At 37.5% G+C, this 5341-nt stretch overlaps 1 long non-coding RNA gene across 1 annotated transcript in view; it reads left to right on the top strand.

Annotated features, from left to right (window-relative positions):
• LOC128247120 (uncharacterized) overlaps nucleotides 1-5151 on the top strand; it is a 6177-nt gene extending 1026 nt beyond the window's left edge. Inside the window, exon 2 of the long non-coding RNA XR_008263546.1 lies at nucleotides 4897-5151. This is a non-coding gene — a long non-coding RNA (uncharacterized LOC128247120). The remainder of the gene's footprint in view (nucleotides 1-4896) is intronic.
• The last annotated feature ends 190 nt before the right edge of the window (nucleotides 5152-5341 follow it).

The following is a 5341-nucleotide window of genomic DNA, read 5'->3' as shown; positions in this document are numbered from 1 at the left end:
GAATTCAATTATAAGTGGCCTATACTCCGCGTTGGAGGGCTAAAGGCAAAAAGAAAGAAGAAAAAAAATGTCCGGTCAAGGAGTAACAAATAGTTCCGCATCCACAAAGAGCTTAGCCCCTTGGACGTCTAGAAGGCCTCTAAAGCCGAAGACAAGTATAAGTCTTCATCTCTAGAAGGCAGGAGTCCATTACGGTCAGTTGGTTAGTAAATCACTAGAGAATAAACATACCGGGTCGGCGAAGACGGGTTGTCTCTCATAGACTAATTCCTCTGGATCAAGACGGAAAGGAAGGAATTTTGCCCTTGGGCTGCCTCTAGCTTGTAAGGGCCTTTCCAGGTCTAATCTGAGAACGGGGAATCCTATGCTTGCAGCAGGTAACACTTGAAATGGATGCAGAGACTATAACTGTCCTGGCAAGAGTTTAGTAACTATAGTTTCGGGAACTCTTTGAGGTTACTCGTTCGCTCAGCTATACAAAACCTGCGTCCCTTCATCTTAGAGGCGCCACAGGCGGATGGCCAGGGATGTAACGAATCGTGTTTCCGGAATCCTGAAAGAGGAATTTTCTTTGTACAGGCACCACTTCAAGGCCTTCCCCGCTGATGTGATATATTTTCAGACTTTGGTGCTGGTTGTGCTCACATTTCCGGTGTATCTTCGGTTGACTCTAGGTCAAGAGACGTTGTCGTGGTGTCTCTGGTACTGCCATCGGTGTTGGTATCATTACGAGGCGTGAGCCTAGCGATATCGCAGCGGCTGCTGTCGTTGTTGTAGCCATCCCTAGTCGTGATGTTGGCGTTACTACCACCAATGGTGATGTAACATGATCGTGTTTGTGTTCTTTTGTCGTTTTTAGGTGTATTCAAAAGGCAGTCGGACATATGCGTACGTACGTGTGTTTGTGCCTAATGTGTGTGTTTGTATGTGTGTGTGTGTGTGTGGGTGTGTGTGTGGGTGTGACACTCGTGTATTATGCGTGTTTATGCGTGAATATTGTGCGTGTTTATACATGTATATATGAGTATATGTGACCCTGTGATCCGTTGGTGTGTATACGGAGCTGTTGAATGGAATTGATATGTGTGTGTGTATTCTTTGTTTTAGTTCGATGTCCCGGAGACGCCCGATAAAGTGATTGGCTAAGTGCATGCAACCAGTTTGACCAGTGTACAGGAAATTACAGTCAGCAGAAGATACAGTGGATTACATTGCTGGAGGTGCAAGGGAATGAATCAACTATAATGGGGGGTGAGTGCTGGTGAGGATAGGTCTGTTAGAGAGGCTGATGCAGCAACGTGATTGAGAGCTAGGAAAAGAGACAGGTTGGGTGCCAAGAATGGGGAAGAAGCTACGAACAAGCTCAAGTAGGTTATACAAAACAACTAACAGTATAGATAATATAATATGGCATCTTTAATAGAAGAGTAAAAATCGAGTTTTAGCCCCGAAATATTTTACTGCATTCCTTCAATTTTATTTCTCTTAGTTAAATTTTCTCTGGTAAATTACCTCCACCCACCCGCAGGGGGAATGTCGGAAAGTCAGTGTAGGGGTTTGAGTGTGTGTGTTTGAGCATCGGTCCTAAAATTCGATTTTTAGTCATCTGTTAAAGATGTTATATTATTCATACTGTGTTAATGGTTTTACATATTTCACATATCTCAAAATAGATTGTAAAGTTTTCTGTTTGAGAGAAATGACTCTCTAGCAGATTATTCAGTATTTTATTTAAATATGACATTATACGAATGTTAACAGATTTAAATTGGGTAAAAAGAAACATAGCTTTTACAATATATTTAAGTGTAACATTCAGTTGCTTTATTTACCGATTTTGGGAAGAATTTTACCACTGTCTGACAAATGTTACTTATGTTAAGTCGTATTTCATATCTTTCTTACATGTTATTTAACTTTGCTCGACTCGCTTTTGTTTATTATGGTACAGTGCTTTTGTACCAAAGACATTCTTCTTTGGTAAAAATTCGGCAAGTTTACTACATTCACACACATATGCACACATGTCTACTGACTTATCTCTATTAATCTTCCCTCTTCGTTCTTTTGCGCTTTATGGGCTCAATTCATTACTTCTCTTCATCTGACACAAACCCCACACGGATTCCGACACACCTCCCACATTCAACTGCTCCCTCCACCTACATGCCTGCATACTGCCTGGCTCGGTACACTCACCACACACACACACCACTACTATACAAATATCCAACCACACTGTTAAACTCATTACTCCCTTTACACACTATTACACACACACACACACACACACACAAACACATTTTTTCTCCACACACACTATTACTGAACACTTCTCAGTACCCTCACCACATACCATTATTCACACATCCACACACCGTTATCGACACACCCACACACAATTTCAGTAGCGTCCCCATACATACCACTGTACGAACAGTCACACATAGTCTAACTAAGTACACACACACACACTACACAACATCATGTACACTCCGATACCCACACAAGCACATAATACCCGAGCACAGACATAAGCATACGCAACACGCATAAACACACATAACTTTCGCCCACAAACTTACACTATACACATGCACACTATTTGGTCGCAGACATGCACACACACACATACACATGTGCACACCTCACCTGAACAAGCACACATTAACTGCTACACACAACACACACACACGTGCGTTAGCCTCACACACTTAAATTAACACGTCCATGCACACACTCACACATATACACACGTCCATACGCACACAACACACACCACACACCACACACACTCATCCACATATACGTACTCACACATTTGCCCCCATTCACCCTAAGATACGGTTGTTTACGGATATACAGATATATAGATAATGATGTGAACAGAAGGAGTATAAATGTGTATATACATATAAATATGTAAACAATAGACTTAGGAGCGATTCTCTCGCTTTAAGTACTAACTCCCAGTAAATCCACTTCGTGTCCTTGAAACACTGTTCAGATTTCAAATGTTATCAGTAGAAACTGAGACAAAGTTTCATGGCGAGATAAGACAAAATTATATTGGCTTTAATCATTCCGGTAGATAACGCAACATCAAAATACAAGCAGAAGTTCCTTATTTCCATCGTGCAGATTACGAGGGCTTGTGTATACGTCCGCATTGAAGTGATTAAATGTAACTACAGAAAGAATCATTACACATGCAAATCTATACTGGAACAATTTTTAAAAAAACATGCAAGACATTTAGAGAACATTTTCCTACTGTTAGGAGAGAAAAAAAAAAGAACAGAGATAGATCGTTTTGAATTTTTCAATAAATTTAGATAAACTAATTTCAAAATCTTGTGTTATGTGTTGCTGAATAGTCCAGAAAGTGGACGAAACAATACTAGCCACAGCTAACAGAGACTTTAAGAATATTTTCTCATGAAAACTTAAAGAGTTATATGGAAATATATGTATGCTCTTTACACTGTTTAATAATGATTTCTCAACGCGAAAAAAAAAATTTAGAAGTGATTCTCTCCCCTAAAGCAGTACACTCTCCTCTTAAGTAGCAATTCCCAGTAATTTCACAAAGCGTATGAAAATAAAAGAATCTATCAAAATATACAGAGTAAAGGACTATAGATATCGGGGATTTAGTTTTCCATTTATAGTCCTTTGTCATCCCTATGCGCTAAACGTTTCATTCGTTCAATCTTTCATTCATACATGCATACAAACACACACACACACACACATACATACATACATACATACATACATATATACATATATACGCACTCATACATATATACATGGTTACATATATATGTATGTATGTGTGTTTGTGTGTATGTATGCATGTATGTATGTGTGTGTGTGTGCGTATACATAACTGACTGAAGAAATGAACGAATAAATACGTCAGGACACAGGGACGATAAAGATCTATAAATATAAAATGAATAAATACAATACAAATGAACACAAACACGAAAGTCCCTTCATCAGTATAGCAACGAAAAATGCGAGACGCCTGCGCACGCGTGTGTATAAACAAATCTACAAATATTCTAATGGATTTCTTGTATTTTTTCATTAGTAAAACTAAGCAGACACTTATACACAAACATGAGTGTATGTTTATTTATGTGCCAATATATGTGTGTCCTTGCATATGTTTATGTATGTCTGTTTGCTTTGTTCATGTGCGTTGTATTAGCTATTTGGCAAAATAGTTAATGGAATTGTGGACTCGAGTGTTTTATTTCAATTCTTTTAATAATTACACATTATAGCAACATTTTATTTGAGTAACAGTAAATTTTGCAGAATAAAACTGATGCATGCCAAAGATCAATCTCACTCCGTACTATATTTGACAATTAATCCATTTACAAAAAGATTTTAAAAAAAACTTAAATTCTGGTTCCTCTGACCAGAATCAATAATGATATTAATGATTGTGAATCATCATTATGGCTATAAATTACATTTGTATTTTCTTGGTTTACTTCATCAATTATTTTAGTATTTGTTTTATCCAATGCTTCTCATACAGAAGCATGAGTTATCCTACTTATGCAGTCATTCAGTTATATAAGGTCAATTACCTAGCTTCCATACAGGAAATACCTATAATCGTTCGAGTCATTCCAATATCTAGCAATACACTTTGAATTTTTTCTGACGAGGTATAATTAAACAAAAACCTGTCTAGAGTTATCGCTTTGCTTTTAATTAGCGTAAATTCCGAATTGTTTCTCCCATTTTTTCTTCATCATTGCCACCTATGAATATAGCGATTTTTTTCTTTCAGTTCTGGTATAATTTTAAAGAATTAAGATTTCTTGCACTCTCCATTTCTAACCAAATATTATTATTTTTGTTTAAATGCAGTACTACAATTATCTCCGGAAAATACCCACAAGGATTCTTTACATGGATGTTTACTTCTGGAATGGAACTACACTCTAAGTACTGTTTATTCGTTGTTCTTTCTTCTGCGCATCGCTCTCCCTTCTTACTACAAATCTCCTCTTATAGATGTAATAATTCATGCTTCTACTATTACCGTCTCCGATGAAGGGATACATTGGATTTTCCCTGAAACAACTGTAAGACTTTATACATAAAATATAATTCTAGCCTTGTCATTGGTCTCTTTATCCTTTTCTTTCTTTATACATACACACGCTAATACACGACCTATGTTATATTCCCCACTCATGTTGCTACAACGACAGGGGCAAAACTAGTCGGTATACAGCACTTACTCGGTATTACCTGTATCTTTAGGGTTTGGTTGACTCCAATACCCTTAATAATCTTCATATATATATAT

Source organism: Octopus bimaculoides, chromosome 2 (assembly GCF_001194135.2).
Source record: "Octopus bimaculoides isolate UCB-OBI-ISO-001 chromosome 2, ASM119413v2, whole genome shotgun sequence".
Lineage (NCBI taxonomy): Eukaryota > Metazoa > Mollusca > Cephalopoda > Octopoda > Octopodidae > Octopus > Octopus bimaculoides.
Note: the sequence above shows the minus strand (reverse complement) of the source record. Positions and strands in the feature narration are given on the sequence as shown.